Below are 13,918 nucleotides of genomic sequence, written 5' to 3'. Positions count from 1 at the left end.
AACTTTCGGGATAGCATTTGAAATGTAAATAAAGGAAATAATTAATAAATAAATAGATAGATAGATAGATAGATAGATAGATAGATAGATAGATAGATAGATAGATAGATAAAAGAGATGTGTCAATCACAGCACTCTCCTACTCTAAGGTATTCACAAGGAGACAGTTTTTATTCATCTTCCTCCTCTTCCTCCTCCTCTTCTTCCTCTTCCTCCTCCTCTTCCTCTTCTTCCACCTTTTCCCAGGCAACTTTAGCAGGACCCTTGGCACCATCAACTGTCCCTTTAGATTGATAGTCAGCAGCATCTTTCTCATACTGCTCCTTCAGCTTTGCTGTCTTGGTGATGTATGGCTGCTTTTCACTGTCACTTAAGTTATTCCACATCTCGCCCAGCTTTTTTGCCACATCTCTAATGGAGATGCCAGGGTTTGTGGATTTGATCTTGGGTTGGAATTCAGAGCAGAATAAGAAAAATTCAGATGGAGGTCTTTTGGGGGCATTTGGGTCCTTCTTCTTCTTGCCTCCTTTAGCTGGTCCATAATCTTTCATTTCCCGATCACAGCGTATTTTATCTGCCTTTGCCATTTCATCAAACTTTGATTTCTCTTTGCTAGACATGGTCTTCCACCTCTTAGAGCACTTCTTGGAAAACTCTGCAAAATTGACGGGAACCTCTGGGTTTTTCTTCTTATGTTCTTCCCTGCATGTCTGCACGAAGAAGGCATAAGCAGACATCTTGCCCTTTGGTTTCTTGGGGTCACCTTTAGCCATCCTGACTGTATTGTTCGCTAGTCTCAATTACTACTCCTTTTTTCTCCATTTATCATCAGGCTTTTCTTTAAACTTTTAATCTCCATCGTCACTGGAATTTGTTCCATTAACTTTCTGGTACCATTGTACTTTCTCTGTGTCTGTCTTGCTCTAGCTGTGTGGTCGAGTTATTCAAAGATGGGAATGTAGCAATGGTTGTCCAAGAATCCTGTACTTGTTTGGTCTTTGAGGCTACATGTCTCAGCTGTCTTCAGTATATGCAGAATCCTAAAGAAGCCAACTCTAAAGCCAGTCAAAGAGTGGACTTGTCAGTGAGAGCTAAAGCAAGCAGATAAAACGAGAAAGCATCCTCCTTCTAGGTCCTTTATGTCAACTGCCAGTAGATGTGGCCAAGGTTGGCAGTGGATATTCCCACCTCAAGAGATCTTTATTAAACATTGGTCTTCCCACTTCAAGTGGTTTAATTAAGGAAAGAATCTCTCACGGATGTACCCAGTCACTTGGGTTTTAGTTAATTTCAAATGTCATCAAGTTGACAACTAAGAATAGTCATCGGGAACCATTCAGGATCTAAATATCAGCACATAGAGTCATTTCAAGGATCACTTTAAGCAATGCGTTTTTGAAAATGCCAACATATAAGCTACCAATAAGCACAGGTGCCACACTAGATAGGGAGTTTTCCAGTTACTATACAATTTTGCTTTTCTAGCCTGCTTGCTCATTTTCCTCAAATTGCTAAATAAATGTGCTTTTCTTGCTGAAAAGTGAGGCTCTAATATTAATAATTTTGTGTAGTATATTTTGTGTTCTTAAACATCGCTTGGTACAGCAGCTTTCCATGTTCAACTTGCTTCCAATGACATCTCAACCTCTGTGCATGGCAATCTTGGATGGGATAGTTTATTCTCAGATGAGGAATCCGGGACTTAAAGATGTAATTTATTTCACATTTCTGAGTGGTATCAGAAAGGTAAGAAAGGAAGATCTGTTAGGAATCTCAATCTTTTTATTTAAGATTCTGAGTTCTCCTATCTTACAGGGTTGCCTCTGTTGCTAGTTTAGTTTAGTTTAGTTTAGCTTTGCTTTATCTAGAGCCAGGATCTCCCTATTAGATCATCCTGCCTCAGTCTCTGTTGTTCTGGGTTTTTATGAATGCATCATCACAACAGTGAGAGTTCCTCTGTGCTTCCTGACCCACTGTGTGAAGACAAGGTAGAAGGGTGAAAAAAAGGCTCCTGAACCTCCCAAAGCCCTTGCAGATAGCTATCAAGGCTTATGTTTATCCTGCTCCATTCCCTGGTGCCTCCATTGCACAGTCTCTATCTGTGGATTTGAGGAACATCACAGTAAAGGTCCATTACAGAGTGACAGCTACAGGTAACTCATATTTTAAAATCCCAATTTGCTTATTAATGATAGTTTTTTCTACTATGCTGTTGTTCCTAGGGTCAGAAGATCCATAACTAATGAGTTGTCCTTTGTCCTTATGAAAAAGATTTAAAAACCATACCAGGGCAGATGCAGAGGGAGGCATGTACTCAGTGCCCTTCATTCTCCTTTTCTTATGATTTTATATTCGCATCTAGGTAGGCTCAGCTCCATGGAGGCAAAGGATCACAATATGCTATGGTCTCTGAAATCACTCAACAGTAATACTCTTTATAGAGCCTATTATTGTCAGTAGAAAACAATTTTGAAGCCTATATGTGATTAGAGTCGATGGCCAGCTAGAGGCATTTGAAGAAAATAGCTTTTTACATTTCCTCTTATTAAATTTGGTACTTCCTTGCTTAATACAGGGTTCTATACTGCATTTCAACATGACAAACATTGGATGGAAATCTCTTTTAAGGCTACAGATGGATCTCTGTAATGCTTTGATTAAATAGTTGTTAGCTAGCCATATCTCTGGTGCTTATCATGGGACCTTCTTTAACCACAGTAATTCTGGCCTTTGATTTTATTACTATATGAAAGAAGACAGAATGAGAAAGGGCATAGAATTTAACGACTTCACTTCTTCTCTAGCTTGAAGAGAGAGAAACCTAAAGAAACAAGAAAGCTAAAATGTGTGTGTGTGTGCACACATGCACGTGTGCACATACACGCGCGCGCATGCGCGCTGTGAAAATAATGTTCCTCCATGGCTTCAGTTCCTGCCCTGCTTGGGTCCCTGCTGTAGCTTCCCCCAGTGATGGACTGTTATCAGGATATGTAAACCAAATGAATCCTTTCTCCCCCAAGTTGTTTTGGTCAGTATGACACAACAGACTGTAAGGAAGTCAGGTATGTACCCAGAAGACTTCTGGCATCGTTTTAAATTCCTTCTATAGCAGATGCTGATAGCTATTTATGAAGATTACTCTGCCATCTTACCTAGCACTTAGCCAGAATTCATTTCCCAATCTCCCTCGTAGTTTGTATAGACAGGAATTGAACTGTAGCTACTGGAATATGAGCATAGGTGATATTGGTCAAATCTCATCTTGACATAAATAGTTTGTACTTCAGCTCTTCCACATTCTTCCCATTTCCTCTGACTTTGGAGAAAGATGTCCTAAATGTCAGTCACCATTAGACTGGTGTACTGAGTAGATCACAGTTTCCAAGGAATGGACCCATGCAGAACTGTGACTTATCACAAAGACTAAAGGTTTCTATTCTGCTACCTGGTTCCATGTGTAGCCATGCTCCTTACTGTATTGTGATTACCTCTGTATTACATCCTGCAACTCTTGGGTCAGAAATAAGGCCTGTAGGAACTGAAAACTGATAAGGTCACAGAGATTTGAACAAGTAAAATACTGTGTTTCTGTGTGCACACTTGAATTCTCTGGGTGTCTTCTAGGGACTGGAGAAAGAGGCTTGAAGGTTGAAGTGCCAGGGCTGTGATTTCATGTTAGTGTCACAGTGTAGGCATACAATACGACAGTGTGGGCATCCAGTGTGACAGGGTGGATATCCAGTATGGCAGTGTGGCCATCCATGTAACAGTGTGGACATCCAGTGTGACAGTGTAGACATCCAGTGTGATAGTATGGTCATCCAATATGACAGTGTGGGCATTCAGAGTGACCGTGTGGGTATCCAATGTGACTGTGTGGGCATCCAGAATTGGACATGCTTCCTTTACTCTCCTTTGAACTGCTTTTCTTGTTTGACCTCTTTTGTGATCTTCCCTCAATATGGCAAACTTAAAGGAAATGAGGCTTTCTTTTCTTTTCTTTTCTTTTCTTTTCTCTTCTTTTCTTTTATCTCCTTCCTTCCTTCCTTCCTTCCTTCCTTCCTTCCTTCCTTCCTTTCTTTCTTTTTTTCCACAGACTGAGTACCCCATATTCAAAATGCTTGGTGGAAGAGTTGGTTTGGATTGGAGAGCTTATTTTGAAATATTTGAATACATGTGAGATAACTTTGGGATAAAATCCAAGTCTAAACATGAAATTCATTTAGACTTGCCCCCTGAAGGTCATTTTCCACGCTATTTCTGGTTCATCTCCATTTCCTTTGCAATCTATCACATGACAGCAGAAGTTGATTTGACATTTATGACACATTGTTGGCACTTGGGAAGTCTTGTATATTGGGTCCTCACAGATTTTGCAGTGTTGAAATAGGAATAACCAGTCTAATTATATCCAGCAAATGCTAAAGTTATGTCTCAAACGTGTGCAGTCAGGTTCTGTTGGTGATGGTGTGGCTGTGGGGTTTCAATCAACTGAGAGTCATACATCTCATTTGCCTGATTATCCTGAAATGTCTCAAGGTCTGTATTTTGTAAGTTTCTGTTTGAAACTTAGTGAAAACTAGTTTTCATCTGAGACAAAAATAATAATTCACTGTTGTGTCTATGTTTATTTGGGTATTTATGAGATCTGGAGGCCATGTGAGATTTTGCACTTTTATTTCTATACATAAAAATCTGATTAACAAGACTTCAGAGATTGCATTGTTATTCAGAATTCCTTGGCTCCCCTACATTATCTACTGTGTGTCTGAAGTATCAACCTTTCTTTTATAATTTTGACTTTGTCATTACCATGAGTAGCAGTATATATGACCTATTTGTTTGTGTGCATGTACATGTGTGTGCACGTAGGTGTGTGTGTGTGTGTGTGTGTGTGTGTGTGTGTGTGTGCACGCGCACACACCACAGCATACATGTAAAGGTCAGAGGATATCTTTATGGAGTCAGTTTTCTCTTTCCATCTCTATGTGTGCTCCACAGATCATTTTCAGTCACTTGGCTTGTGTGTCAAGTGCTTGGATCTGGCCAGCCATCTTGCCAGTCCCACTTTTGGAATCTTGAAAGTATACTGATGGGAAAATGAAAGAAAAAATATTATATTCTGATCACTATTTGCAAGTATTACCTTACAATTGACTGAAATGGATTAAATTAAAGCCTTTTCTTTTAACATGGATGAGAGAAGTAGTATTCTCAGTGGTTTAGTGGTTATTCATAAAATCACATAAAGAACTTCTCCAGGGTTCCTGAGGCTTCAGTCATGTGCCTCAGATGAGACAACTCACAGGAGCCTCCCCAGCATCAAGGAAAATACAGATTTTTAGATGACAGACAGTGCCATCCGTAAACTGTTATCCTTATGGTACTGGGGTCTCCATAGGATGTTAGGAACACTCAGGTGCCCTGAGATCATTAGAATGTGAGGGAAAAAAGCAAATAAAGAAAACACAGCATTGGTTATTCATATAAGATATGTATTGTTCTTGATGAGTAACCTGGCATTTTCCAAGAGGGCAGGTGGCAATGAGGTATGTAGAGTCCCGTTCTGGAACCACGGTGGGTGTGCCTGGATCCAGCTAAGGTCTCTATAGAACTGGAATTCTCTCTCTCTCTCCCTCCCCCCTTCCCCTCACTTCCCTCCCCACCTCTCTCCATGCCATATATGCATATGTATATGTAGGGGATCCAATGACAGAAGTTGGCCTTGGGTGGCTTCCACCATAACTCTCCACATTAATTTTGAGACAAGGTCTTTAACTAAAGCCCCAGCTCAGTGACTCAGCAAGATTCGCCAGCTAACAAGCTCACTTCAGGAATTTCCTCCTCTCTGCCTTTCCATCAATAAGATTGCAGGAGCACATCATGATACACAAACTTGTTTCTCATACTTGCAATCAATTACTGAAGTCTCTCAAACTCCAGTCATAACCATCCAGCAATAAGTCTAAACAAAGTGGTTCAGTGTTCCTAAAGTACCCTTATAATCCTTACCAAGTTTTTTAATATTTCATTTTATTTTTTATTCTGATGGTCACATGTGTTAATAATTTGTAAACCCCTTGAGAGTAGATTCTGCACACTATTCTCCTTTCTCTCAATAGACTGTCTTTTCCCAAGGTTCACATAATTTGTTTACATGACCAATGTACGCTTATAAAATGTAACACAGATGTATTTTATGGAGTGTCAACATTTCAACTTAGTAATAATTGTCCTCAAATTTCTCAGTGGCATTTTCTTATATACGGAAATAGTTTAAAGTGAAAAATCTACATTTGGTTAACTATGTCATTTTTATTTTATTTTATTCTGAATTAATTCCTTTCTTTCTCCTCTTCTTCCTTCTCCTCTCCTTCATCCTCCTCCTGTTCTTCCTCTTCCTCCTCCTCTTCTTCTTCTATCATGCTGAGACTTTTGAAAATCAGGCCAGATATTGGGGCAGGGTATTTCAATTTATCCCAGATTCTTGTGTAGTGACAGACTAAAGAAATAATTCATGAATAAACTGATGCTTCTTTCAATAGTCTATTTTATGGTGGTTTTTGTAGCTTAGTGAAATGGTTTTACTTCAATCAACATTTAGTACTTTTCAATTCTCCCTTATAGATCGACTACAAGGACGCTTTCCTTCTCTTTCTCATATCCATTATGAGTATCATTTGGTGTGTGTTTACATTAATCCATAAATTATAATTTGCTAACATCACTATATATTCTATTGCTCAGTTTCTTCCAGATGTGGTAAGTAGGAGCCCTTTTGATCATTTGTTTCTGTTTCTTTTACTAAGTCATTTATTTATGAACAATAAATTCTACATTGTAATGGACACCTAACACCACAATCAACATCAGAGCAGTTTCTTTCCTAGACTCTTCCTTTGCTTCTGTGTCAATTGCTGTTGATCCTCTCTTTTTTTCTAGGAACCATCAAACTACTTGCTAACAGAACCATTTCACCATTTTTTCTAAAAGTTTCATAAGAACAAATCTGTGAAATATAGAGTTTTTCCATTGACCGAACTTGGGTGAATTTTCAAGTAAATGCCTTGACAAATTTACTCCTTTTTAAAAAAAATTCACATACATGTTAATAATTATAATTATACTATAGATTTCCCTTTTCATACTATCTTTGACAGGTTTGTGATTAAGTTTAGTATAAAACTACTTAATTGGCATTATTTTTTTGATTGGTTTCTCAAAGGAATATTGGTATCATGGTTGAAGATATGGTTCATCTGTGAATAACAGTTACTGCTCCTGCAAAGAACCTAGATTTGATTCCCAGCATCCACATGGAAGCTCAAAACCATCTGTAACTCATGTTCCAGGGAATCTGACCTCCTGTGTCCACACAGTGCATCTAAACATGTGTGTGTGTGTGTGTGTGTGTGTGTGTGTGTGTGTGCGCGTGTGTATGCTTTCATTCACATAATAATAAATGAATCTTTTAAAAAATTGGAGTAGTTTATTTCCTGAGAGAATAAGACTAATAAGCTGTTAGGAAGATTTTGAATCAAATGATTTAAAGACTTTAAATGCTTTATATTTCATTTTGAATCTGATTTGGCTGTTATTCAGACAAGACTTCTAGTCTTTTAATATAGCTTTAAATTTTAATGACACAATTTTTCTTACAGTTATTTTTCTGAATCTTATATTCTCTGCTGTCTATAATTAAATCTACTTTGCTTAAAATTTAGTTTTTGATTAATGTTTATTAATTTTGGATTTAGTGATGTGAAGCATGATGTTTCTATACACACACACACACACACACACGAGAGAGAGAGAGAGAGAGAGAGAGAGAGAGAGAGAGAGAGAGAGAGAGAGAACACAAGACACAATGCTGATAGATGAAGAAAGTTAGATCTTTTTCATTTCTTTATGTTTTGCATCTTCAAGATCCTGTCTTCTAGAACTTTATAAAATATGTTATAGATAGTTGTGATGGATAGACACTCCACTATATTGAGGAACTTCAGAACGTGTGTGTGTGTGTGTGTGTGTGTGTGTGTGTGTGTGTGTGTGTTAATACTAATTTTGGGATCACAACTGTTCTGTAGTCTTCTGGAGCCTTCCCTATACACTTTTATAGACTCAATATACACTATTCTACCTTAAGACCTTCTAAGGGCTATGAAGATGACTCATCAGTAGAGAACACGTACTGATCTTGCAGAGGACTAGAGTTTGATTCCCAGGACCTATGGTGGGTGCCTCACAACCACCTGTAACTTCATCTCCAGGAGGATTTGAATCTTCCCCGGCTTCCATTACGTGTATGTGCCCTATCTCACCCACACACATCAGACTCATTTTACAAATAAAATAAATGAAACTTTTCTAAAGTTCTTTCTAAGTTTCCACACATGAGAAAACATGGTAAGTCTTTGTGTCTGGTTAATCTCATCTAATGGAATGTTCTATAGGACTTTCCCTTTCACTCCAAATGATACAACTTCATTTCCTTTATGGCCAAATAGTATTCTACGGTGTATAATCATAGATCCATCCTTCAACAGATACTTGATTAAACACAAAGATGCAGGGGTCACCTTAGCGTGTGGATTTCCTTTCTCCAGAGTCTATATATCTTAAATGAAATAACGGGGCCATGTGGAGAACCTATTTTTAGTTTTCTGAGGAACTGTCAGCAATGTACATCCCTGTGTACCATGCATAAGAGTTTCTTTCTCTGCATACTCATTATAAGCTTTGTTATCTGTTTTGTAATTGCCATTTTAATGGGAATCAGCTAATAACATTTCACTTTTGACTTTCAGTTTCTCAGTGGCTAATAATGTAAAACATTTTTTAACATACATGGAAGACACTTTCTCTTTTGTTTAAAGATACAGCAATTAAATATAGTCATTCCTCTCATTATATGTCTGGTTCCCTGACAACAGGGCACATTCCTCTGAAAGGTCTTTTCTGGCAGGTTGTCTTTTCTCTGTCCATTTTCTTTATAATTCTAAAGTTAGATGTCTGGCTTCTGACCTTAGGTGTACAGTACATCAGCAGTCCCCCTTTGCCCTGTATCAGGGACGTGCTCCACCTCTCTCCTCTCTGAGTGGTTCATCGCCAAATGCTCCACTTGCCTTACAAGATTATTGCCTTCTCTTTTGCTTTCAGCTCACTTTTGTCTTTTCCCTTGTAGGTATTTTACATACCATCCTGCAATTTCATTGATGCATATTGCAGTGTGCTTGTTAGAATATACCCAGAGGATCTTATAAGAGAAGATATATATTTTTTAAAGATCTAGCCTGAATACTACTGAAAAGCTGCAGTCCAGGTAACGATCAATTTAAACTAAAAATCTCATTACAAAAAAAGACTCTATATAGTACTGATACAGTTTAAAGAAAATATAATCTGAATCACTGTGTCAACAACTCAAAGTTTCCTAGTGGCCACATTTTTAAAGAAAAGAATTAGATGTTATCAATTTTAGTGTATATTTAAGATCTATAATGATCTCCGATATATAAAATGTATTTAAAACACTTAAGTAATAACGTATTTTATTTATATCCCCTCTTTCCATTCTGAGATGTGGTTGAGTTTAAGTTTGCACAGGTCTTAGGCATGCTGTCAAAACCACTGTGCATCTGCCCTGATATGCACAGACAACAGTTTCTTTGCATAGTCATCCTCCTACTCTGGCTCTTACATTCTTTCCATGCCATCTTCTGCAATATTACCTGAGCAATGGGAGGTGAGAGTATGGTATAGATGTTCTGCTTAAGGCTGAACATTCTGCAGTCTCTTATTCCTTTTACCTTTTTAAATGCTATTCAAACAAGAAGTTTGGAAATGCTATTTTTTTTTTTTTGAATTTAAAGTTCTCTACTCAAACTTAGCCACCTTTCTATTATACACACTTTATGTATGTGTGTGGAATTTGTTTCTATTATGTAGAAACACTGAAAACACAGTGTTTTTGTGAGTGTTAGGATTTAGAGGCTGAGAGAATACCCATTTGTTTTTCAGGGTCAAAGAGTAAAGATTTAGTTTATTATATTGCATATATGTGAACATTTACTTTATGACATGTTTCAAAAAATAACCCATTACACACACAAGTGTGTGGTACACCTGCTAACAGCTCAGAGTGCAGGACTATCCTCCTCCAGTTATGGAGGACTATCTATAGGTTTCCACAAACCAGGACCTGCATGTCACATTTTGGCATGAATATTATTAGCACCTTTATATGACCCAGCACAGGGGAAGGCCAGGGCCAAGTAGTGGGAGTGGGTGGGTAGGGGAGCGGGGGGGGGTATAGGGAACTTTCGGGATAGCATTTGAAATGTAAATAAAGAAAATAATAATAAATAAAAAAGATTTGAAAAAATTAAAAAAAATTAGTAGCACCATTTACCTACTTATTTATTTATCACCTAGTATTCTTAACTAATTATCTTGGGGTGCGCTGAAGTAATATACAATTCTGTCTATGTAGATTAGAAAAAAATTTAAGAAGGTTTGTATGTGGTTTAGGTCATAAATAATGTTATGCACAGTTTTTCCTCAATGATTCCAAAGTAAATTTAACATATAAAGGCTGAGCATTATTCCTAAGAGTAAGATTTTGATTATAGCTAAATCTCAAAAGCATTCATTATCCTCTCCAGTTGCTTTTCTTTAGCAATGACAATCTCCATCCCCAATGTCTCATAATGGTTATAAATCTCACCATTCTTGATAGAAGGTTGCCACGTTTGCTGTTTGCTTTATCAGAACTATTTTTTTCTAGAGACAGGAAGTATTAATTTAAATATATGGTGAATAAAAAGTGATTAATGATTTACAGAATAAAACATATACTGGCCCTCCTTACCCACAATGGCTGTATTAAGACCTTACTTGTTGCTTAATTTTTGTAGTTTTCAATCAGCTTATATGCATTTCTTTCAAACTATCTTAAAAATTTACACACTTCTTCCTCTCCCTTCTTCCATCCTTCCTTCCCTTCCTCCCTCCCATCATCCTTCTTTCCTGGGTGGGAAACCAGTGAAGTCTCTTAGCACAAAGATGGTAGTGCGTCAGTAACGGATTTTCTTAGCTTCTTGTCACTCTTGTGTAAAATCAAGCCATAAACATTTTTTTTTAAACATAGCTAAAAAATACAAGAGAATAAAGCAGTTTGTTTGTCTTTGACTTTTACTGTTTTTTTAATGTTCAGGTAAAGTGGTTGACTAACCAATCAGCAACCTTTGTAACTGCTACATTCAATGGAAGGTGATTCTGTGTATATATCTGTAAAGAAATCTTTCTGTCAGGGAAAGTTTAAAGGTATAACAACAACAACAACAACAATAACAACAGCAAAAATACAAACAACAAGGCAAAAGCATCAAGATTTGTTTGGAAAGTTGGCATCAACATATTTTCAGTGAGGCACCAGAGTCCCTTCAGAGGTTTTCCTGTCCTTTAATGTTCCTGCGGCAAGGACTGGTCTCAACCCACCAGCCTGGAACGAGATCTCTGACAAGGGCCTGTGAGAGACAGTCTCTGCAGCAAGGAGGTCAGAGCAAAATATTGCTGGTCTTTCCACAGTGTTCAGAATGAAGAAAATCTCATTTCAGACCAAATCAATGACCTTTACTCATGGTTTGATATTGCCTATTAAATTCCTTCTCGACACATATTTACAATAAAAGCTGATCACTTACTTAGAACAGCAGGTTTCAAAGCCAATTTTCTGAAGGGATAACTGTGTAGCTAGCTGTCAACAGGCATTAGACAGGTCTGTCTGGAAGGCACTCCCTCCAGTGTGCTCTGTCTAAAGAGGGGAAGTAGCTGACAGGCTAAAAATGCAGGGCAACTTTCCAGGGCATCAAATCAAGTGAGTACAGTGAGACTATTAGTTTTGTTAAGGCCTCATCAGTATTCCCTAAATGTCACCTTCATCCCTGGTTAAATATCACAAAAAAATATGATCCAAGGTAAACAGAACTTATTTGGCGATTCTTTAGTGTTTATAAATATTCACTTCCTGGATCTCCTGTACAATAAAACCAAGGCATATCAAGAGTGGGATATCTTTGTTCCAGATCAGATATTAATTTTTTGGAAGCTTGTTTCATTATGTTAGAAGGGGATTGGCATTAAATGTCAATCTTTTCGCTTTTAAGAAGTTTCTGCTAGGTTCTTAGATGTGACTTGTATTGAGGTGGCTCATCAGACAACACTCTGGCCATTTGGGTCATTCCATTATCAAATGTGGCTTAACCAGATCATTTCTCTGCCCCTACTATTACTGTCATTTGCCTCATGACAGACCTGGCTTGATAGTCTTATAATGATCACATTGTATTAACCCTAACTTCTAAACCCATCCTCTATACCTGCATCTCCCTGTGTTCTTTGTGACCATAATCCTAGGGGATGTTTGGTGAAAATACAGAAGTTTTGCTCCTGAGATAAGTTTGAGGGAAGTTATATGTTTTCTTTCTCAGGAAATAAAATAATGACAGGTGAGTCAAAAAAATTTTTTGAGAAACACTAAAAATTGTTTATATATGGTCATCTCATTATTTTTCCAAGTTTATTTGATTAACAATTTGTAACAGAACTCTTCTCTTCTTTTACTTTTCTCCTTCTCCTTGTCTTTCTTGCTTGCCCTTTTTCTCCATTTCTTCCCCTCACCCTATCATTGCTGGAGAGTCACACTAAGGGACTCACAGACTAGGCAAGCACCGCAGCATACTGACACTACTTCAGTCTGAGCCATGCATGTCTCTAAGTAGACCAAATCACCTAGACTGTGCATCTACATTTGAGGTGAGGGCATCCATGTATGATGAACACATTGCTATCGTGCTTAAATGCTGCAGTGGCTGCACATTTCCCACAGGGTCAAATTCAACACTTCCTAGCAGAGTGGCAAGACCACACATATTCTGTCCCAACCACTTTCACAATCAATGCCAAGTTCTGCCTGCTCATACCACTCTATTTTACTCTATGTGCTCTTTGTCTGAATTCCTCTTCTCATCACATGGAAGACTCACAGTCAGCCTGAGATCAAATTGAACATTATCTTTCTTACAATACTCCCTTGGCTAGTGCTCCAGCATAGCCACAGAATCCTGTGTCCTAGACTTCCCGTGGCCCAGACTCCCGGTGTCCCAGACTCCCGGTGTCTCAGACTCCCGGTGTCCCAGACTCCTGGTGTCTCAGACTCCCGGTGTCTCAGACTCCCGGTGTCTCAGACTCCCGGTGTCCCAGACTCCCGGTGTCCCAGACTCCCGGTGTCCCAGACTCCTGGTGTCCCAGACTCCTGGAGTCTCAGACTCCCGGTGTCCCAGACTCCTGGTGTCTCAGACTCCTGGTGTCTCAGACTCCCGGTGTCCCAGACTCCCGAGACTCTCATTTGAGTGTCTACTTGTGTAGGTTGTTTGCAATGGAGGCTAGATTTGTGTTTTCTCCACTGGGCCTCAAATTCCATAACAACAAGGCCAGGTTTTATTCATAATAGTAACTTAAAAATGGATTAAAAGAAGATGGTGGACAGGTTAGTTTAAGGGACAAATGATCATATGACACAACTATTCAAATGCATAATTACAGTGTAAACCAAAGAGTTAGACTGAATTCTGTTAAAAACAACCAAGGTGATTTATTTGCTTTTAGGTCATTGGATTTATTTCCTGCTTTAGGCATCAGGTTATTAATATCTTGTGAGCTGCTCATAAAAATATTAATGAAAATTCTGCAAGTTGAAGGAAAACTAACAGATTTCCCAGTCCAGTTATTTAGACATATAAATAATTATACCACATTATACTAAGTTCTGTTACTGACTGTTTCTGGATATTTGACATTCCTAAAAAGTAACACATAGCTAGTTATTGAATGGAACAGTGTAGTGGTCAGGAATAGC

The 13,918-nt window shown here is 38.2% G+C and overlaps 1 pseudogene across 1 annotated transcript; it reads right to left on the bottom strand.

The window, feature by feature from the left end:
* Positions 1-170: 170 nt before the first annotated feature.
* LOC110320639 lies at positions 171-792 on the bottom strand (annotated as a pseudogene). Its single transcript, XR_002380470.1, has one exon. The product of XR_002380470.1 is annotated as a high mobility group protein B3 pseudogene (transcript).
* Between the last annotated feature and the right edge of the window lie 13,126 nt (positions 793-13,918).

Source organism: Mus pahari, chromosome 4 (genome assembly GCF_900095145.1).
Source record: "Mus pahari chromosome 4, PAHARI_EIJ_v1.1, whole genome shotgun sequence".
Taxonomy (NCBI): domain Eukaryota; kingdom Metazoa; phylum Chordata; class Mammalia; order Rodentia; family Muridae; genus Mus; species Mus pahari.
Note: the sequence above shows the minus strand (reverse complement) of the source record. Positions and strands in the feature narration are given on the sequence as shown.